At 45.8% G+C, this 23,293-nt stretch overlaps 1 long non-coding RNA gene across 5 annotated transcripts in view; it reads right to left on the bottom strand.

Moving 5' to 3' along the window:
- The window catches only part of LOC106562399 (elongator complex protein 4), a 172,333-nt gene that overhangs the window by 45,832 nt on the left and 103,208 nt on the right, over positions 1–23,293 (bottom strand). Inside the window, exon 10 of one of the 5 annotated variants that reach the window (XR_006762279.1) lies at positions 1,162–1,247. The exons of the other annotated variants lie outside the window; for them this stretch is intronic. This is a non-coding gene — a long non-coding RNA (elongator complex protein 4). The remainder of the gene's footprint in view (positions 1–1,161; positions 1,248–23,293) is intronic. 5 annotated transcript variants of the gene reach the window in all.

Consider the following 23,293-nt stretch of genomic DNA (forward strand, 5'->3'; position numbering starts at 1 on the left):
GGGAGAAGACAAGAGGGGAAAGGGAGGGAGAAGACAAGAAGGGAAAGGGAGGGAGAAGACAAGAGGGGAAAGGGAGGGAGAAGACAAGAGGGGAAAGGGAGGGAGAAGACAAGAGGGGAAAGGGAGGGAGAAGACAAGAGGGGAAAGGGAGGGAGAAGACAAGAGGGGAAAGGGAGGGAGAAGACAAGAAGGGAAAGGGAGGGAGAAGACAAGAGGGGAAAGGGAGGGAGAAGACAAGAGGGGAAAGGGAGGGAGAAGACAAGAGGGGAAAGGGAGGGAGAAGACAAGAGGGGAAAGGGAGGGAGAAGACAAGAAGGGAAAGGGAGGGAGAAGACAAGAGGGGAAAGGGAGGGAGAAGACAAGAGGGGAAAGGGAGGGAGAAGACAAGAGGGGAAAGGGAGGGAGAAGACAAGAGGGGAAAGGGAGGGAGAAGACAAGAAGGGAAAGGGAGGGAGAAGACAAGAGGGGAAAGGGAGGGAGAAGACAAGAGGGGAAAGGGAGGGAGAAGACAAGAGGGGAAAGGGAGGGAGAAGACAAGAAGGGGAAGGGAGGGAGAAGACAAGAAGGGAAAGGGAGGGAGAAGACAAGAAGGGAAAGGGAGGGAGAAGACAAGAGGGGAAAGGGAGGGAGAAGACAAGAGGGGAAAGGGAGGGAGAAGACAAGAGGGGAAAGGGAGGGAGAAGACAAGAGGGGAAAGGGAGGGAGAAGACAAGAAGGGAAAGGGAGGGAGAAGACAAGAGGGGAAAGGGAGAGAGAAGACAAGAGGGGAAAGGGAGGGAGAAGACAAGAGAGGAAAGGGAGGGAGAAGACAAGAGGGGAAAGGGAGGGAGAAGACAAGAGGGGAAAGGGAGGGAGATGTCCCAGCTCAGCCTGCTACAGAGTTCCACGGGAGAATGTGTAGAGCTATGGAGCAGTATGAACACTGTCACACAACAGAAAAACAACACGTAGGTGACTTCAGTTTAATCAGGGAGTTCCCGCTATGTAGAATGTGTCAGAAAAATGAAAGATGCGCAGCCAAACATGTTAGCAATGCACTCTGGCAATGTTAACCTTCTCTGTGGAATGGTTTGCGTGACCCGTGAGGTTACATAGAAGACATTTAAGCCTTAAAAGGAATGTTCTGGGAATATGTAAGATCCTAGAAATTAGAGTACACACCCATGGATGAACCGGCATCATTTCTGGTTCAGTTGTCTAAGCATGTATCACTCATACAAGTCCACACAGATACAGAGAACCAATGTCTAGAGAGAGAGAAGAAAAAAATAACATTTGTTATTGAAAAAGGACCCTGTAATCGTCTGTAGGTTGTTATAACGCAGTGAAAGATTCATAGATGTAATTTAACAAAGCAGACGTTAATAATGAACTAAACATACAGTCTTATGTAGACATATCATAGAGTCATAGAAGGGTGACTAAGTCTGTGTGTTAAGGTAAAGTGACTGTGTTAATGTATGGTGACTGTGTGTTAATGTGTGGTGACTGTGTGTTAATGTAAAGTGTGTAAACACCTATATCTCTAGCCCTCACCTCTCCTTGGCCTCTCTCTGGAAGAGAGACCTATAAGGGTTAAGGAGATGAGAGGGAGAGAGAGAGGAGTCAGCCTATAGGGGTTAAGGAGATGAGAGGGAGAGAGAGAGGAGTCAGCCTATAGGGGTTAAGGAGATGAGAGAGAGAGGAGTCAGCCTATAGGGGTTAAGGAGATGAGAGAGAGGAGTCAGCCTATAGGGGTTAAGGAGATGAGAGAGAGAGGAGTCAGCCTATAGGGGTTAAGGAGATGAGAGAGAGAGGAGTCAGCCTATAGGGGTTAAGGAGATGAGAGAGAGAGGAGTCAGCCTATAGGGGTTAAGGAGATGAGAGAAAGGAGTCAGCCTATAGGGGTTAAGGAGATGAGAGAGAGAGGAGTCAGCCTATAGGGGTTAAGGAGATGAGAGAGAGAGGAGTCAGCCTATAGGGGTTAAGGAGATGAGAGAAAGGAGTCAGCCTATAGGGGTTAAGGAGATGAGAGAGAGAGGAGTCAGCCTATAGGGGTTAAGGAGATGAGAGAAAGGAGTCAGCCTATAGGGGTTAAGGAGATGAGAGAGAGAGGAGTCAGCCTATAGGGGTTAAGGAGATGAGAGAGAGAGAGAGAGAGAGGAGTCAGCCTATAGGGGTTAAGGAGATGAGAGAGAGAGGAGTCAGCCTATAGGGGTTAAGGAGATGAGAGAGAGAGGAGTCAGCCTATAGGGGTTAAGGAGATGAGAGGGAGAGAGAGAGGAGTCAGCCTATAGGGGTTAAGGAGATGAGAGAGAGAGGAGTCAGCCTATAGGGGTTAAGGAGATGAGAGAGAGAGGAGTCAGCCTATAGGGGTTAAGGAGATGAGAGAGAGGAGTCAGCCTATAGGGGTTAAGGAGATGAGAGAGAGAGAGGAGTCAGCCTATAGGGGTTAAGGAGATGAGAGAATGAGGAGTCAGCCTATAGGGGTTAAGGAGATGAGAGAGAGAGGAGTCAGCCTATAGGGGTTAAGGAGATGAGAGAGAGAGGAGTCAGCCTATAGGGGTTAAGGAGATGAGAGAGAGAGGAGTCAGCCTATAGGGGTTAAGGAGATGAGAGAGAGAGGAGTCAGCCTATAGGGGTTAAGGAGATGAGAGAGAGAGGAGTCAGCCTATAGGGGTTAAGGAGATGAGAGAGAGGACTCAGCCTATAGGGGTTAAGGAGATGAGAGAAAGGAGTCAGCCTATAGGGGTTAAGGAGATGAGAGAGAGAGGAGTCAGCCTATAGGGGTTAAGGAGATGAGAGAGAGAGAGGAGTCAGCCTATAGGGGTTAAGGAGATGAGAGAGAGAGGAGTCAGCCTATAGGGGTTAAGGAGATGAGAGAGAGAGGAGTCAGCCTATAGGGGTTAAGGAGATGAGAGAGAGAGGAGTCAGCCTATAGGGGTTAAGGAGATGAGAGAGAGGAGTCAGCCTATAGGGGTTAAGGAGATGAGAGAGAGGAGTCAGCCTATAGGGGTTAAGGAGATGAGAGAGAGAGGAGTCAGCCTATAGGGGTTAAGGAGATGAGAGAGAGGAGTCAGCCTATAGGGCTTAAGGAGATGAGAGAGAGAGAGTCAGCCTATAGGGCTTAAGGAGATGAGAGAGAGGAGTCAGCCTATAGGGGTTAAGGAGATGAGAGAAAGGAGTCAGCCTATAGGGGTTAAGGAGATGAGAGAGAGAGGAGTCAGCCTATAGGGGTTAAGGAGATGAGAGAGAGAGGGTCAGCCTATAGGGGTTAAGGAGATGAGAGAAAGGAGTCAGCCTATAGGGGTTAAGGAGATGAGAGAGAGAGGAGTCAGCCTATAGGGGTTAAGGAGATGAGAGAGAGAGGAGTCAGCCTATAGGGGTTAAGGAGATGAGAGAGAGAGGAGTCAGCCTATAGGGGTTAAGGAGATGAGAGAGAGAGGAGTCAGCCTATAGGGGTTAAGGAGATGAGAGAGAGAGGAGTCAGCCTATAGGGGTTAAGGAGATGAGAGAGAGGAGTCAGCCTATAGGGGTTAAGGAGATGAGAGAAAGGAGTCAGCCTATAGGGGTTAAGGAGATGAGAGAGAGAGGAGTCAGCCTATAGGGGTTAAGGAGATGAGAGAGAGGAGTCAGCCTATAGGGGTTAAGGAGATGAGAGAGAGAGGGTCAGCCTATAGGGGTTAAGGAGATGAGAGAGAGAGGAGTCAGCCTATAGGGGTTAAGGAGATGAGAGAGAGAGGAGTCAGCCTATAGGGGTTAAGGAGATGAGAGAAAGGAGTCAGCCTATAGGGGTTAAGGAGATGAGAGAGAGAGGAGTCAGCCTATAGGGGTTAAGGAGATGAGAGAGAGAGGAGTCAGCCTATAGGGGTTAAGGAGATGAGAGAGAGAGGAGTCAGCCTATAGGGGTTAAGGAGATGAGAGAGAGAGGAGTCAGCCTATAGGGCTTAAGGAGATGAGAGAGAGGAGTCAGCCTATAGGGGTTAAGGAGATGAGAGAGAGGAGTCAGCCTATAGGGGTTAAGGAGATGAGAGAAAGGGGATTTTCCATGCACCAGCAGAACAGAGAAGCTACGTCCGGTAAGACGAGGGGTGGGGGTGTGTATCTATTTGTCAATAACAGCTGGTGTGTGATGTCTAATATTAAAGAAGTCTCGAGGTATTGCTCGCCTGAGGTGGAGTACCTTAAGATAAGCTGTAGACAACACTATCTACCAAGAGAGTTCTCATCTATATTATTCGTAGCCGTCTATTTACCACCACAGAACGAACCTGGCACTAAGACCGCTCTCAACCAACTCTATAAGGCCATAAGCAAAGAAGAAAATGCTCACCCAGAAGCGGCACTCCTAGTGACCAGGGACTTTAACGCAGGCAAACTTAAATCAGTTTTACCAAATTTTTACCAGCATGTCATATGTGCATTCAGAGTTAACAAATTCCTAGACCACCTTTACTCCACACACACACAGATGCATACAAAGCTCTCCCCCGCCCTCTATTTGGTAAATCTGACCATAATTCTATCCTTCTGATTCCTGCTTACAAGCAAAAACTAAAGTAGGAAGTACCAGTGACTCGCTCAATACGGAAGTGGTCAGATGACACGGATGCTACACTACAGGACTGTTTTGCTAGCACAGACTGGAATATGTTCCGGGATTCATCCAATGGCATTGAGGAGTTTACTACCTCAGTCACCGGCTTCATCAATAAGTGCATTGACGACGTCGTCCCCACAGTGACCGTACGTACATATTCCAACCAGAAGCCATGGATTACAGGCAACATCTGCATCAAACTAAAGGCTAGAGCTGCCGCTTTCAAGGAGCGGGAGAATAATCCGGACGCTTATAAGAAATCCCACTATGCCCTCAGACGAACCATCAAACAAGCAAAGCGTCAATACAGGATTAAGATTGAATTCTACTACACTGGCTCTGACGCTCGTCAGATGTGGCAGGGCTTGAAAACTATTATGGACAACAAAGGGAAACCCTGACGCGAGCTGCCCAGTGGCGCGAGCCAACCAGACGAGCTAAATGCTTTTTATGCTCACTTCGAGGCAAGCAACACTGAAGCATGTACGAGAGCACCAGCTGTTCTGGATGACTGTGTGATAACACTCTCGGTAGCCGATGTGAACAAAACCTTTTAAACAGGTCAACATTCACAAAGCCGCTGGGCCAGACAGATTACCAGGATGTGTACTCAAAGCATGCGTGGACCAACTGTCAAGTGTCTTCACTGACATTTTCAACCTCTCCCTGACCGAGTCTGTAACACCTACATGTTTCAAGCAGACCACCATAGTCATAAGTTATAGACTGTTTTCTGTGCTACCACACGGCAAGCGGTACCGGAGCACCAAGTCTAGGACCAAAAGGCTCCTCAACAGCTTCTATCCCCAAGCCATAAGACTGCTGAACAGCTAATCAAATCCACCAGACTATTTACTGCTACTCGCTGTTTATTATCTATGCATAGTCACTTCACCCCCACCTACATGTACAAATTACCTCAACTAACCTGTACCCCCGCACACTGACTCGGTACCGGTGCCCCCTGTATATAGCCTCGTTATTGTTATGTTATTGTGTTATTTTAGTCTACTTGGTAAATCTTGTCCTAACTCTTGTTGAACTGCAATGTTGGTTAAGGGCTTGTCAGTCAGCATTTCACAGTAAGGTCTACATATATTGTATTCAGCACATGTGACTAATAAAGTTTGATTTGATATACAAGTACATATTTACATACCAATTAGGGGAGATTTACATCTTAATCACGGCGAGCCGTGTGTTTGGCGCTACGTTAGGGCGTTGCTACGGTAATGAGATGGGACTCCGCTGTGCTCCCTCATCCAGATGCTGATGCGGCGGCAGACGACTCCTTGCCGCCATCGGTACCGGCGGCGAGACGACCCTGGAACCAGCCACCGGCATGATCCGGTAATATACTGTTAATTATATCTTAAATACCAACAAGGTGTGAGCCGCCACCCGTAGGTAACGTGCCAAATAGGAAGGAGAAAAATTATAAACACATTTCAAATGCGGTGACTAGAGCCGGGAGTGTGTATCAGCTGTCAATCAAATGCCAGCTTCCTCTAACGTATGGCCTCTTAATTAGTCATATTCAGACTCATAATGAGAGGATCATCTTAAAGGGGTGCATGTCGTTGACTGGCGTCTCGTGGATATTATCAGAACAACTGCCAGTGTAGTATGAATAGAGAATGAAAAAGGGTCAAAGAGATGGAGACAGAGATGGAGACAGGCTACTCTAGGCTTACCCATCTCCTTCACTACCAAAGCTCTTCAGCCTAAAAGGGCTGACATGGTAAGTTGATGAAAGTTAATAGATGACAAATTATTATGGAAAAATCTGTGTGTACTGACCCCATAAACCAGTGTTCAGAGAGAACCTGCCCAAGGCTCCCACTTCCCTCTGTGGTTTCAGACGGAGTTCAGTTCCAAACCTCAAACCACCAGCCCATGTCAGCTAAAAGAACAAACCACAACGGTGTCCTTGAATAGACTTTAAAAACAGTGAGAGGAAGTGGACTTTCTCTTAAACACTTTAATTGGGGCTAGGCCCCTTTTTTCTCCACTTCCTGTCTGAATGACGTGCCCAAAGTAAACTGCCTGTAGCTCAGGCCCTGAAGCCAGGATATGCATATAATTGGTATCATTGGAAAGAAAACACTTTGAAGTTTGTATAAATGTAAAATAATGTAGGAGACTATAGCACAATAGATATGGTAGGAGAAAATCCCAAGTAAAACCAACCGGGAATCTTTTTTCTGTTGAGAGACCATCCTCTTAGAAATGAAAGAGAAAGGTCATATTGAAAATTAGCTCCCTGGATGCAATTCCTATGCCTTCCACAGGGTGTCAGCAGTCTATGTTCAAGGTTTCAGGCTGTAACTTCAAAAACGAATAAGAAATATCAATTTTAGCAGAAGGACACAGTCTTGGAAATTCTTGTTTGCGCACGCTAAAAAGACATTACGCACCTGCTAATGCTATTGAACAAACTTCTTTCCGTAAGAAATATTATAGTTTGATTACAGTTTAAGATATCTGAGGAGTTAATAGAAATGTATTTTGACATGTAGAAACATCGTTTAGGGGTAGATTTTTGGATTAATTTCTCTGCATGTTGAATGAGTGGATTACTCAGCGCCAACTAAACAGACCTTTTGGGATATAAATAAGAATTTTATCTAACAAAACAACACTACATGTTATAGCTGGGACCCTGTGGATGACAAATCAAAGGAAGATTTTCAAAAAGTAAGTGAATATTTAATCGTTATTTGTGAATGTATGAAACCTGTGCCGGTGGAAAACTATTTTGATGTGGGGCGCCATACTCAAACAATCGGATGGCATGTTTGTGTTGTGATAGCTACTGTAAATCGGACAGCGCAGTTAGATTAACAAGAATTTAAGTTGTCAGCCGATATAAGACACTTATATGTACATAAATGTTTAAAATCCATAGTATTTATGATTATTTATTTGAATTGCGCACCCTCCAGTTTCACCGGAAGTTGTCCCGCTAGCGGGACCCCTAGCCCTAAGAAGCGCTTTAACTGCTTCCTGTAGACTCTCATCAGTCCTAAAACACATCTCCTTACTCCAACTTCCTCTCCTCCTCTCACACCATACCCCTCATAATGCCTTGTCAAGGCCCACCTAAGGTAAACTCGTTATTCATTTTCACACTCTCCCTTCACCTTCGCCTTTACCTCACCTCCTCCACAGATCAGTGAGAACTATGAGATGAGGCATGGATTCTTCATCACCTTCCTCATAGCCAATCAGCTCCTTCCCCTTCAGAGAAGAAACTTTCACATTTTATCTATAGGAGCAGACTATTATTTAAGCAATAAGGCATGAGGGTGTGTGTTATACAGCCAATATACCACGGCTAAGGGCTGTTCTTTATGCACAACGCAATGCAGAGTGCCTGGATACAGCCCTTAGCCGTAAGACTACATACCACAAACCCCCAAGGTGCCTTATTGCTATTATAAACTGGTTACCAATGTAATTAGAGCAGTAAAAATACATGTTTTGTCATACCTGTGGTATACGGTCTGATATACCACGGCTGTCAGCCAATCAGCATTCAGGGAGGGCTCGAACCACCCACTTTATAATCCAGTTTATACTGCCGGTGATTAAGACACATTGTATTATTACATCATAATGACTCCTCTCCGAGATGTGTCATCTGACATTAAAAGGCAGAAATGGTGAGGGTGTATCAACTGAGGAGAAGAGGAGAGTACATTGGTCCAGTGGTGGCTCAGTTGGTAGAGCATGGTGTTTGCAACGCCAGGGTTGTGTGTTCGATTCCCACGGGGGACCAGTACGGAGAAAGAATGTATGAAATGTATGCACTCACTTAGTCTGGATAAGAGCGTCTGCTAAAATGACTAAAATGTAAAAAATTTACATTTACATTTTAGTCATTTAGCAGACGCTCTTATCCAGAGCGACTTACAGTAGTGAATGCATACATTTCATACTTTTCCCCCCCCATACTGGTCCCCCGTGGGAATCGAACCCACAACCCTGGCGTTGCAAACACCATGCTCTACCAACTGAGCCACACGGGACGGTACTAGAAGGTAAGGTACTAGAGGTGAGGGTGTATCTACTGAGGAGAAGAGGAGAGTAGAAGGTACTAGAGGTGAGGGTGTATCTACTGAGGAGAAGAGGAGAGTAGAAGGTACTAGAGGAGAGGATGCATCTACTGAGGAGAAGAAGAGAGTAGAAGGTACTAGAGGAGAGGGTGTATCTACTGAGGAGAAGAGGAGAGTAGAAGGTACTAGAGGAGAGGGTGTATCTACTGAGGAGAAGAGGAGAGTAGAAGGTACTAGAGGAGAGGGTGTACCTACTGAGGAGAAGAGGAGAGTAGAAGATACTAGAGGAGAGGGTGTACCTACTGAGGAGAAGAGGAGAGTAGAAGGTACTAGAGGAGAGTAGAAGGTACTAGAGGTGAGGGTGAATCTACTGAGGAGAAGAGGAGAGTAGAAGGTACTAGAGGAGAGGGTGTATCTACTGAGGAGAAGGAACTAGAGGAGAATAGAAGGTACTAGAGGAGAGGGTGTATCTACTGAGGAGAAGAGGAGAGTAGAAGGTACTAGAGGTGAGGGTGTATCTACTGAGGAGAAGAGGAGAGTAGAAGGTACTAGAGGAGAGTAGAAGGTACTAGAGGTGAGGGTGAATCTACTGAGGAGAAGAGGAGAGTAGAAGGTACTAGAGGAGAGGGTGTATCTACTGAGGAGAAGGAACTAGAGGAGAATAGAAGGTACTGGAGGAGAGGGTGTATCTACTGAAGAGAAGAGGAGAGTAGAAGGTACTAGAGGAGAGGGTGTACCTACTGAGGAGAAGAGGAGAGTAGAAGATACTAGAGGAGAGGGTGTATCTACTGAGGAGAAGAGGAGAGTAGAAGGTACTAGAGGAGAGGGTGTATCTACTGAGGAGAAGAGGAGAGTAGAATATGCTAGAGGTGAATAGAAGGTACTAGAGGTGAGGGTGTATCTACTGAGGGGAAGAGGAGAGTAGAATATGCTAGAGGTGAATAGAAGGTACTAGAGGTGAGGGTGTATCTACTGAGGAGAAGAGGAGAGTAGAAGATACTAGAGGAGAGTACAAGGTATTAGAGGTGAGGGTGTATCTACTGAGGAGAAGAGGAGAGTAGAAGATACTAGAGGTGAGGGTGTATCTACTGAGGGGAAGAGGAGAGTAGAAGATACTAGAGGTGAATAGAAGGTACTAGAGGTGAGGGTGTATCTACTGAGGAGAAGAGGAGAGTAGAAGGTACTAGAGGAGAGTAGAAGGTACTAGAGGTGAGGGTGTATCTACTGAGGAGAAGAGGAGAGTAGAAGGTACTAGAGGAGAGGGTGTATCTACTGAGGAGAAGAGGAGAATAGAAGGTACTAGAGGAGAATAGAAAGTACTGGAGGAGAGGGTGTATCTACTGAGGAGAAGAGGTACTAGAGGAGAGGGTGTATCTACTGAGGAGAAGAGAAGGTACTAGAGGAGAGGGTGTATCTACTGAGGAGAAGAGTAGAGTAGAAGGTACTAGAGGTGAGGGTGTATCTACTGAGGAGAAGAGGAGAGTAGAAGGTACTAGAGGAGAGTAGAAGGTACTAGAGGTGAGGGTGTATCTACTGAGGAGAAGAGGAGAGTAGAAGGTACTAGAGGAGAGGGTGTATCTACTGAGGAGAAGAGGAGAATAGAAGGTACTAGAGGAGAATAGAAAGTACTGGAGGAGAGGGTGTATCTACTGAGGAGAAGAGGTACTAGAGGAGAGGGTGTATCTACTGAGGAGAAGAGAAGGTACTAGAGGAGAGGGTGTATCTACTGAGGAGAAGAGTAGAAGGTACTAGAGGTGAGGGTGTATCTACTGAGGAGAAGAGGAGAGGAGAAGGTACATGAGGAGAGGGTGTATCTACTGAGGAGAAGAGGAGAGTAGAAGGTACTAGAGGTGAGGGTGTATCTACTGAGGAGAAGGTACTAGAGGTGAATAGAAGGTACTGGAGGAGAGGGTGTATCTACTGAGGAGAAGAGGAGAGCAGAAGGTACTAGAGGTGAGGGTGTATCTACTGAGGAGAAGAATAGAAGGTACTAGAGGTGAGGGTGTATCTACTGAGGAGAAGAATAGAAGGTACTAGAGGTGAGGGTGTATCTACTGAGGAGAAGAGGAGAGTAGAAGGTACTAGAGGTGAGGGTGTATCTACTGAGGAGACGAGGAGAGTAGAAGGTACTAGAGGTGAGGGTGTATCTACTGAGGAGAAGAGAAGGTACTAGAGGAGAGGAGAAGGTACTAGAGGTGAGGGTGTATCTACTGAGGAGAAGAGGAGAGTAGAAGGTACTAGAGGTGAGGGTGTATCTACTGAGGAGAAGAGGAGAGTAGAAGATACTAGAGGTGAGGGTGTATCTACTGAGGAGAAGAGGAGAGTAGAAGATACTAGAGGAGAGGGTGTATCTACTGAGGAGAAGAGGAGAATAGAAGGTACTAGAGGTGAGGGTGTATCTACTGAGGAGAAGAGGAGAGTAGAAGATACTAGAGGAGAGGGTGTATCTACTGAGGAGAAGAGGAGAGTAGAAGGTACTAGAGGTAAAAGTGTATCTACTGAGGAGAAGAGGAGAGCAGAAGGTACTAGAGGTGAGGGTGTATCTACTGAAGGGAAGAGGAGAGTAGAAGGTACTAGAGGAGAGGGTGTATCTACTGAGGAGAAGAGGAGAGTAGAAGGTACTAGAGGTGAGGGTGTATCTACTGAGGAGAAGAGGAGAGTAGAAGGTACTAGAGGAGAGTAGAAGGTACTAGAAGTGAGGGTGTATCTACTGAGGAGAAGAGGAGAGTAGAAGGTACTAGAGGAGAGGGTGTATCTACTGAGGAGAAGAGGAGAGTAGAAGGTACTAGAGGAGAGGGTGTATCTACTGAGGAGAAGAGGAGAGTAGAAGGTACTAGAGGTGAATAGAAGGTACTAGAGGTGAGGGTGTATCTACTGAGGAGAAGAGGAGAGTAGAAGGTACTAGAGAAGAGGAGAAGGTACTAGAGGTGAGGGTGTATCTACTGAGGAGAAGAGGAGAGTAGAAGGTACTAAAGGAGAGGGTGTATCTACTGAGGAGAAGAGGAGAGTAGAAGGTACTAGAGGAGAGCAGAAGGTACTAGAGGTGAGGGTGTATCTACTGAGGAGAAGAGGAGAGTAGAAGATACTAGAGGTGAGGGTGTATCTACTGAGGAGAAGAGGAGAGTAGAAGGTACTAGAGGTGAGGGTGTATCTACTGAGGAGAAGAGGAGAATAGAAGGTACTAGAGGAGAATAGAAGGTACTAGAGGTGAGGGTGTATCTACTGAGGAGAAGAGGAGAAGGTACTCGAGGAGAGGGTGTATCTACTGAGGAGAAGAGGAGAAGGTACTCGAGGAGAGGGTGTATCTACTGAGGAGAAGGTACTCGAAGAGAGGGTGTATCTACTGAGGAGAAGAGGAGAAGGTACTCGAGGAGAGGGTGTATCTACTGAGGAGAAGAGGAGAAGGTACTCGAGGAGAGGGTGTATCTACTGAGGAGAAGAGGAGAAGGTACTCGAGGAGAGGGTGTATCTACTGAGGAGAAGAGGAGAGTAGAAGGTACTAGAGGAGAGGGTGTACCTACTGAGGAGAAGAGGAGAGTAGAAGATACTAGAGGAGAGGGTGTACCTACTGAGGAGAAGAGGAGAGTAGAAGGTACTAGAGGAGAGTAGAAGGTACTAGAGGTGAGGGTGAATCTACTGAGGAGAAGAGGAGAGTAGAAGGTACTAGAGGTGAGGGTGTATCTACTGAGGAGACGAGGAGAGTAGAAGGTACTAGAGGTGAGGGTGTATCTACTGAGGAGAAGAGAAGGTACTAGAGGAGAGGAGAAGGTACTAGAGGTGAGGGTGTATCTACTGAGGAGAAGAGGAGAGTAGAAGGTACTAGAGGTGAGGGTGTATCTACTGAGGAGAAGAGGAGAGTAGAAGATACTAGAGGTGAGGGTGTATCTACTGAGGAGAAGAGGAGAGTAGAAGGTACTAGAGGTGAGGGTGTATCTACTGAGGAGAAGAGGAGAATAGAAGGTACTAGAGGAGAATAGAAGGTACTAGAGGTGAGGGTGTATCTACTGAGGAGAAGAGGAGAAGGTACTCGAGGAGAGGGTGTATCTACTGAGGAGAAGAGGAGAAGGTACTCGAGGAGAGGGTGTATCTACTGAGGAGAAGGTACTCGAGGAGAGGGTGTATCTACTGAGGAGAAGAGGAGAAGGTACTCGAGGAGAGGGTGTATCTACTGAGGAGAAGAGGAGAAGGTACTCGAGGAGAGGGTGTATCTACTGAGGAGAAGAGGAGAAGGTACTCGAGGAGAGGGTGTATCTACTGAGGAGAAGAGGAGAGTAGAAGGTACTAGAGGAGAGGGTGTACCTACTGAGGAGAAGAGGAGAGTAGAAGATACTAGAGGAGAGGGTGTACCTACTGAGGAGAAGAGGAGAGTAGAAGGTACTAGAGGAGAGTAGAAGGTACTAGAGGTGAGGGTGAATCTACTGAGGAGAAGAGGAGAGTAGAAGGTACTAGAGGTGAGGGTGTATCTACTGAGGAGACGAGGAGAGTAGAAGGTACTAGAGGTGAGGGTGTATCTACTGAGGAGAAGAGAAGGTACTAGAGGAGAGGAGAAGGTACTAGAGGTGAGGGTGTATCTACTGAGGAGAAGAGGAGAGTAGAAGGTACTAGAGGTGAGGGTGTATCTACTGAGGAGAAGAGGAGAGTAGAAGATACTAGAGGTGAGGGTGTATCTACTGAGGAGAAGAGGAGAGTAGAAGATACTAGAGGAGAGGGTGTATCTACTGAGGAGAAGAGGAGAATAGAAGGTACTAGAGGTGAGGGTGTATCTACTGAGGAGAAGAGGAGAGTAGAAGATACTAGAGGAGAGGGTGTATCTACTGAGGAGAAGAGGAGAGTAGAAGGTACTAGAGGTAAAAGTGTATCTACTGAGGAGAAGAGGAGAGCAGAAGGTACTAGAGGTGAGGGTGTATCTACTGAAGGGAAGAGGAGAGTAGAAGGTACTAGAGGAGAGGGTGTATCTACTGAGGAGAAGAGGAGAGTAGAAGGTACTAGAGGTGAGGGTGTATCTACTGAGGAGAAGAGGAGAGTAGAAGGTACTAGAGGAGAGTAGAAGGTACTAGAAGTGAGGGTGTATCTACTGAGGAGAAGAGGAGAGTAGAAGGTACTAGAGGAGAGGGTGTATCTACTGAGGAGAAGAGGAGAGTAGAAGGTACTAGAGGAGAGGGTGTATCTACTGAGGAGAAGAGGAGAGTAGAAGGTACTAGAGGTGAATAGAAGGTACTAGAGGTGAGGGTGTATCTACTGAGGAGAAGAGGAGAGTAGAAGGTACTAGAGAAGAGGAGAAGGTACTAGAGGTGAGGGTGTATCTACTGAGGAGAAGAGGAGAGTAGAAGGTACTAAAGGAGAGGGTGTATCTACTGAGGAGAAGAGGAGAGTAGAAGGTACTAGAGGAGAGCAGAAGGTACTAGAGGTGAGGGTGAATCTACTGAGGAGAAGAGGAGAGTAGAAGGTACTAGAGGTGAGGGTGTATCTACTGAGGAGACGAGGAGAGTAGAAGGTACTAGAGGAGAGGGTGTATCTACTGAGGAGAAGAGGAGAGTAGAAGGTACTAGAGGAGAGGGTGTATCTACTGAGGAGAAGAGGAGAGTAGAAGATACTAGAGGTGAGGGTGTATCTACTGAGGAGAAGAGGAGAGTAGAAGGTACTAGAGGTGAGGGTGTATCTACTGAGGAGAAGAGGAGAATAGAAGGTACTAGAGGAGAATAGAAGGTACTAGAGGTGAGGGTGTATCTACTGAGGAGAAGAGGAGAAGGTACTCGAGGAGAGGGTGTATCTACTGAGGAGAAGAGGAGAAGGTACTCGAGGAGAGGGTGTATCTACTGAGGAGAAGGTACTCGAGGAGAGGGTGTATCTACTGAGGAGAAGAGGAGAAGGTACTCGAGGAGAGGGTGTATCTACTGAGGAGAAGAGGAGAAGGTACTCGAGGAGAGGGTGTATCTACTGAGGAGAAGAGGAGAAGGTACTCGAGGAGAGGGTGTATCTACTGAGGAGAAGAGGAGAAGGTACTATAGCTACTATATTTACAGGACTAAAAGCTAACCATGCACAACTCAAACGTTTGCTCTTATACTGTAAAGAGAAGACAGGGACAAAGCTATTACAGTGGAGGGTGTGTGAGTAGGGGAGGAGTGAGAAAGGGGGAAAGACAGAGGGGAGGAGTGAGAAGGGGGAAACACAGAGGAGAGGTGATGTTGGGCGAGTGAGGCGAAGGCTTTTTCTCAAACACGCCCCCCTCATGGGGTGATGTGAGGGGTGGGGCAGGAAGGAGAGGCCAGGGTAGGGCGATCCCTGGATACCCTGCAGGGGTTTGGGCAGAGTTCCAGGCACACACCCCCTTTGGCACCTGCTAGACACACCCTCCTCTCTGATGCCCATAGCAGTGACATCAGCAGCACTCGTCTCCACGAACCATCCAAAGCACACACCCACTGATGTTTGTCAGGTAGGATGTGAATGATTATGGTTAGCAAATCAGGTGAACCTGACACTACAGTCACAACAAATGAGAACAGACACTGTTACAAACTGTTACTATAATTTCTTACGGAAAGACAAAAGGCCAACTTAAAAAAGCTCACTATGATGATAGATGGAGCGAGAAGAATGAGAAAGGGGGGAGAAGAGAGAGAAATGCAGAGAGCCCTCCTGTACACACAGGAAACTTGCTGAAACTCAGCCCGCTCTAATATTCACTGCTACACATGCTTTAGTGCTCCACTCCTCACTCGCCTAAGCATGCAAGGCCCCCTTCCACTCTCACACACACAACACAATCTCACCAGACAAAGTTCTGAGCCACACAGAGAGAAGCAAATACAGTTGAAGTCGGACGTTTACATACACCTTAGCCAAATACATTTAAACTCAGTTTTTCACAATTCCTGACATTTAATCCTAGTAGAAATTCCCTGTCTTAGGTCAGTTAGGATCACCACTTTATTTTAAGAATGTGAAATGTCAGAATAATAGTAGAGAGAATGATTTATTTCAGCTTTTATTTCTTTCATCACATTCCCAGTGGGTCAGAAGTTTACATACACTCATTGAGTATTTGGTAGCATTGGCTTTAAATTGTTTAACTAGGGTCAAATGTTTTGGGTAGCCTTCCACAAGCTTCCCACAATAAGTTGGGTGAATTTTGGCCCATTCCTCCTGACAGAGCTGGTGTAACTGAGTCAGGTTTGTAGGCCTCCTTGCTCGCACATGCTTTTTCAGTTCTGCCCACACATTTTCTATAGGATTGAGGTCAGGGTTTTGTGATGGCCACTCCAATACCTTGACTTTGTTGTCCTTAACTTGTTATGGATAGGGGGCAGTATTTTCACGGCCGGATAGCAAACGTACCCGAATTAATCTGATTATTACTCCTGCCCAGAAACTAGAATATGCATATAATTATTAGCTTTGGATAGAAAACACTCCAACGTTTCTAAAACTGTTTGAATGGTGTCTGTGAGTATAACAGAACTCATTTGGCAGGCCAAAACCTGAGAAGATTCCAAACAGGAAGCGCCCTCTCTGACTATTTCTTGGCCTTCTTGATCATCTCTATCCAAAACAGGGGATCTCTGCTGTAACGTGACATTTTCTAACGCTCCCATAGGCTCTCAGAAGGCGCCAGAACGTTGAATGATGACTTTGCAGGCCATGGCTGAAAAACAGTAGCGCATTTGGATAGTGGTCGATCAGAGAACAATGAGACTGGGGGCGCGTGCACGAGACGACTCCAAGTTTTTATTTTTTCGTCTTTGAACGAAAACAGGGTTTCCCGGTCGGAATATTATCGCTTTTTTTACGAGAAAAATCGCATAAAAATTGATTTTAAACAACGTTTGACATGCTTCGAACGGGCGCGTCACCCTTCTTTACCCTTCGGATAGTGTCTTGAACGCACGAACAAAACGCCGCTATTTGGATATAACTATGGATTATTTGGAACCAAACCAACATTTGTTATTGAAGTAGAAGTCCTGGGAGTGCATTCTGACGAAGAACAGCAAAGGTAATTCAATTTTTCTTATAGTAAATCTGAGTTTGGTGAGTACCAAACTTGGTGGGTGTCAAAATACCTAGCCATGATGGCCAGGCTATCTACTCAGAATATTGCAAAATGTGCTTTCACCGAAAAGCTATTTTAAAATCGGACATAGCGATTGCATAAAGGAGTTCTGTATCTATAATTCTTAAAATAATTGTTATGTTTTTTGTGAACGTTTATCGTGAGTAATTTAGTAAATTCACCGGAAGTGCTCGGTGGGAATGCTAGTTCTGAACGTCACATGCTAATGTAAAAAGCTGGTTTTTGATATAAATATGAACTTGATTGAACAAAACATGCATGTATTGTATAACATAATGTCCTAGGAGTGTCATCTGATGAAGATCAAAGGTTAGTGCTGCATTTAGCTGTGGTTTTGTTTTTTGTGACATTATATGCTAGCTTGAAAAATGGGTGTCTGATTATTTCTGGCTGGGTACTCTGCTGACATAATCTAATGTTTTGCTTTCGCTGTAAAGCCTTTTTGAAATCGGACAGTGTAGTTAGATAAAGGAGAGTCTTGTCTTTAAAATGGTGTAAAATAGTCATATGTTTGAAAAAAATTGAAGTTTTGGGATTTTTGAGGAATTTGTAATTCGCGCCACGCCTATCATTGGATATTGGAGCAGGTGTTCCGCTAGCGGAACGTCTAGATGTAAGAGGTTAAGCTATTTTGCCACACCTTGGAAGTATGCTTGGGGTCATTGGCCATTTGAAAGACCCATTTGCGACCAAGCTTTTAACTTCCTGACTGATGTCTTGAGATGTTGCTTCAATATATCCACATTCTTTTCCTACCTCATGATGCCATCTATTTTGTGAAGTGCACCAGTCAACCTGCAGCAAAGCACCCCCACAACATGATGCTGCCACCCCCGTGCAAGCCTCCCCCTTTTTCTTCCAAACATAACAATGGTCATTATGGCCAAACAGTTCTATTTTTGTTTCATCAGACCAGAGGACATTTCTACAAAAAGTACGATCTTTGTCCCCATGTGCAGTTGCAAACCGTAGTCTGGCTTTTTATGGCGGTTTTGGAGCAGTGGCTTCTTCCTTGCTGAGCGGCCTTTCAGGTTATGTAGATAAAGGATTCGTATTACTGTGGATATAGATACTTTTGTACCTGTTTCCTCCAGCATCTTCACAAGGTCCTTTGCTGTTGTTCTGGGATTGATTTGCACTTTTCGCACCAAAGTATGTTCATCTCTAGGAGACAGAACGCGTCTCCTTCCTGAGCGGTATGATGGCTGCGTGGTCCCATAGTGTTTATACTTGCGTACTATTGTTTGTACAGAGGAACATGGTACCTTCAAGCGTTTGGAAATTGCTCCCAAGGATGAACCAGACTTGTGGAGGACAAAAATATTTTTTCTGAGGTCTTGGCTGATTTCTTTTGATTTTCCCATGATGTCAAGCAAAGAGGCACTGAGTTTGAAGGTATGCCTTGAAATACATCCACAGGTACACCTCCAATAGGCTAATTGACATAATTTGAATCAATCTGAAGCTTCTAAAGCCATGACATTTTCTGGAATTCTCCAAACGGTTTAAAGGCACAGTCAACTTAGTATATGTAAACTTCGGACCCACTGGAATTGTGATAAAGTGAATTATAAGTGAAATAATCTGTCTGTAAACAATTGCTGTAAAAATGACTTGTGTCATGCACAAAGTAGATGTCCTAACCGACTTGCCAAAACTATAGTTTGTTAACAAGACATTTATAGTGGTTGAAAAACGAGTTTTAATGACTCCAACATAAGTGTATGTAAACTTCCGACTTCAACTGTACATGCATGATCACACACACACTCTCTCTCTCTCTCTCTCTCTCTCTCTCTCTCTCTCTCTCACATGTCTTCAGAGGGGTACAGGAAGCACACTACACTGATTTAAACATAACTTTGTACATTACTGATCTACTCTCTCTCTGTGTGATATTTCTGGTGACGACAACGGCTGAGAGGACAAGGGATGAATATGAATGTGGTTTTAAAAAGGTTTTAGAGCTGAGTGTTGTTTAACTTGCTGTTTAAGCTGTTTAACTTCCAATGTCCTCAGAGCGTTGCATGCCACAGCGGAAGACAAGGACGCTGGGCTCTGAGAACTCTCAAAGACATCAAAGACTCAGATCTCAAAGACAGAGAGAAGTCTGATTTCTGACTCTGCGAGTTAAAATCCTCGAATACAATCCGACACGAAAGATCTCAGTTCACAACTAAGAGTCAATCTGATCTAACTTCAACACTTTCTTTTGTTGCATTACACTTGTGCTTTGGCAATACACATATGACCTTCATGTCTTAAAGTAATGAGATATATACACACACACACACACACACACACACACACACACACACACACACACACACACACACACACACACACACACAGTACCATTCAAAAGTTTGGATACACCTACTCATTCAAGGGGTTCTTTATTTTGACTATTTTCTATATTGTAGAATAATAGTGAAGACATCAAAACTATGAAATAACATATGGAATCAAGTAGCAACCAAAAAAGTGTTAAATAAATTCTTAAATATAGCTACCCATTTCCTTGATGACAGCTTTGCACACTTTTTGCGTTGTCTCACGCGTATCGCAGCAGAATGCTGTGGTAGCCATGCTGGTTAAGAGTGCCTTGAATTCAAAATAAATCAGTGACAGTGTCACCAGCAAAGCACCCCCACACCTCCTCCTCCATGCTTCACGGTGGGAACCACACATGCAGAGATCATCTGTTCACCTACTTTGCCTCTCACAAAGACACAGAGGTTGGAACCAAAAATCGCAAATTTGGACTCATCAGACCAAAGGACAGATTTCCACCGGTCTAACATTCATTGCTCATCTTTCTTGGCCCAAGCATGTACTTTCTACTGTATGTGCTTTAAAGCTGCACTATGCAGACATTTCCTGGTTGCTAAAATTCTAATAGTTCGCCTAATTTTTGTTTATGTGAAAAAACAAGCAAGTATAGCGTAGAGAATCATTATACCATCTAAACCTCTGTGAAATATATTTTACATAAACAAAAATATTGTATTTTCAGCTGTTTGAAGTTAGTGTACAAAACCGAAAGTAAAAGACACAAAAACAAAACTTAAGAACGGGAAGCAAAGAAATAGCGCCCATAGAACATATACGGCTTCTTAGACTTGCTTTCAATGAGAATGACAGATCGCCCAAAAAGTGACCTATTGCAGCTTTAAATATGCTACATTTCAGAGACAAATACCTCTGGTCATACCTTTAGTATGCACAGACTCATGCATGCACAAGCACCCTAATGTACAGGGTCTCTCCCAACATCAGGCCGTCCTCGCCAAACGTCAGATGGCCGACCTCGCCAAACGTCAGATGGCCGTCCCCGCCAAACGTCAGATGGCCGTCCCCGCCAAACGTCAGTTGGCCGTCCCCGCCAAACGTCAGTTGGCCGTCCCCGCCAAACGTCAGTTGGCCGTCCCCGCCAAACGTCAGATGGCCGTCCTCGCCAAACGTCAGATGGCCGTCCCCGCCAAACGGCCGACCCCGCCAAACGTCAGATGGCCGTCCCCGCCAAACGGCCGACCCCGCCAAACGTCAGATGGCCGTCCCCGCCAAACGTCAGATGGCCGTCCCCGCAAAACGTCAGATGGCCGACCTCCCCAAACGTCAGATGGCCGACCTCCCCAAACGTCAGATGGCCGTCCCCGCCAAATGGCCGTCCCCGCCAAACGTCAGATGGCCGTCCCCGCCAAACGTCAGATGGCCGTCCCCGCCAAATGGCCGTCCCCGCCAAACGTCAGATGGCCGTCCCCGCCAAACGTCAGATGGCCGTCCCCGCCAAACGTCAGATGGCCGTCCCCACCAAACGGCCGTCCCCACCAAACGTCAGATGGCCGTCCCCGTCAAACGTCAGATGGCCGACCTCGTCAAACGTCAGATGGCCGTCCCCGCCAAACGTCAGATGGCCGTCCCCGCCAAACGTCAGATGGCCGTCCCCACCAAACGGCCGTCCCCGTCAAACGTCAGATGGCCGACCTCGTCAAACGTCAGATGGCTGTCCCCGCCAAACGTCAGATGGCCGTCCCCGCCAAACGTCAGATGGCCGTCCCCGCCAAACGTCAGATGACCGTCCCCGCCAAACGTCAGATGGTTGTCCTCTCCAAACATGAAGACTTTAACAGATGTGACACTGGGATGTTTTCACACCATAGTCAGGAAACAGAGGACAACGAAGCAAAACAACTAATACAGAACCAGGGTACAAAGTGGATGAGAGGGCTATGGTGAATGAAAACACACACACACACACACACACACACACACACACACACACACACACACACACACACACACACACACACACACACACACACACACACACACACTGACTAAAGGTCTCAAGAACCCCCCAACCCCAAAAACATTACAAATCTAAAAAGAATCGTGTGACTAAGATATGAAGTAACCTTGGTAGTACCACGTTGGTCCCCTTCCGGGGCTTGGGGGCTGTGTGGGCGGTCTGTCCGCTCTGAGGACTGTAGGCATGGCAGGGAGAGGTGAGCTGTCACCCACCATTAGCATCACCGCAGCCGCTCCGAGAGAGAGGGAGGGAGGGATGAAAAGCTGGATCCTCGCTAACCCCCATCCAGAGCCCATCCCCAGGACTCAGAACCCTCACGCCTCTAGGGACTGGCTCGCACGCTAACACACAAACACTCCCTCCTCAGCAATTGTTAGTAGTATCAAAGGGTTGTGTGAGGGAAGTGAGAGGGTTGGTGTGTGTGTGTGTGTGTGTGTGTGTGTGTGTGTGTGTGTGTGTGTGTGTGTGTGTGTGCGTGCGTGCGGCAGGGCTGAGAAGCAGAATGTGGAAGATGTAGAAATGAACAGGAGGAGGGAGGATAGTTTGGGAGAGGTGTTGCCAACAGTAGGCGAGAGCCACACACAGAGTGCTGTGATGATTAAAGTTTCATGTGGGGAGGGTTAGAGGAGGCTTAGATAATGCATTACTGTTGTATTGGAGGTCTAACATAACCTACACTGACACACCTACTTATTCAACTCAGTGGTACACTATCACACATGCACACAGAGTACTAAAGACCCAGATACAGATCAACCCTCCTACACAGCCACCCTAACCCTGTGACGGGGATTCTAGGCTCACCACTAAATGGAAAGAGGGAAAAGTTAACACTCAGTCCATGATTCATAGAAAAGACAGGCATGTCTTCCATATTTAATCATTCACTTTCCTCATGAATGTGTTTACATCTGTATAGTCCAGCTGTATATTCCATCTGTATAGTCCAGCTGTATATTCCATCTGTATAGTCCAGCTGTATATTCCATCTGTATAGTCCAGCTGTATATTCCATCTGTAAAGTCCAGCTGTATATTCCATCTGTATAGTCCAGCTGTATATTCCATCTGTATAGTCCAGCTGTATATTCCATCTATATATTCCAGCTGTATATTCCATCTCTATATTCCATCTGTATAGTCCAGCTGTATATTCCATCTGTATATTCCATCTGTATAGTCCATCTGTATAGTCCATCTGTATATTCCATCTGTATAGTCCAGCTGTATATTCCATCTGTATAGTCCAGCTGTATATTCCATCTGTATATTCCAGCTGTATATTCCATCTCTATATTCCATCTGTATAGTCCAGCTGTATATTCCATCTGTATAGTCCAGCTGTATATTCCATCTGTATAGTCCAGCTGTATAGTCCATCTGTATAGTCCAGCTGTATATTCCATCTGTATAGTCCAGCTGTATATTCCATCTGTATAGTCCAGCTGTATATTCCATCTGTATAGTCCAGCTGTATATTCCATCTGTATAGTCCAGCTGTAGATTTAAGCAATAAGGCACGAGGGGGTGTGGTATATGGACAATATACAACAGCAAAAGACTGTTCATATGCACAACGCAATGCCTGGATACAGCCCTTAGCCGTGGTATATTGGCAATATACCACAAACCCCCGAGGTGACTTATTGCTATTATAAACTGGTTACCAATGTAATTAGAGCAGTAAAAATACATGTTTTTTCATACCGGTGCTATACAGTCTGATATACCACGGCTGTCAGCCAATCAGCATTCAGGGCTCAAACCACCCAGTTTATAATCCAGCTGTATATTCCAGGACTACAGACAAACTCCTTATAGAACAGTGGATGATAAACCATGTTAGGATATGAGGAGGAGATATGTGTCGGCCATCCACCTCCACTCAAACAATACAACAGAGGAGGAACAACTGCTTGTTCTACCTGACAAGTTGAAAACAGTCATTTTAGAGCCACGGCCTCATAATAGCTTGGGTACCAGTCTGTTTAGCTATCATTCCTCACAGAGTACAAGGAGAGGAAGGTAGTCACAAAACAGGTTCTGGATTTCAGGCTATCATAATAATACTCTAGTCTGACAATCAGGTCATTCTATGATGTCACACAGCCTGGATATACTACAGATTGTCCTTTCCCTGACTCCTAAATGACATCATCATTATGAATGATTCTATGAAAGGAATCATAAAACTGTCAGGAAATACACACTCCTCTACTGTCCTGGTTGTGCTGTTCATTTGTGTGAAGCTCCAGTCCTCTACTGTCC

Source organism: Salmo salar, chromosome ssa26 (genome assembly GCF_905237065.1).
Source record: "Salmo salar chromosome ssa26, Ssal_v3.1, whole genome shotgun sequence".
NCBI classification, from domain to species: Eukaryota; Metazoa; Chordata; class Actinopteri; order Salmoniformes; family Salmonidae; genus Salmo; species Salmo salar.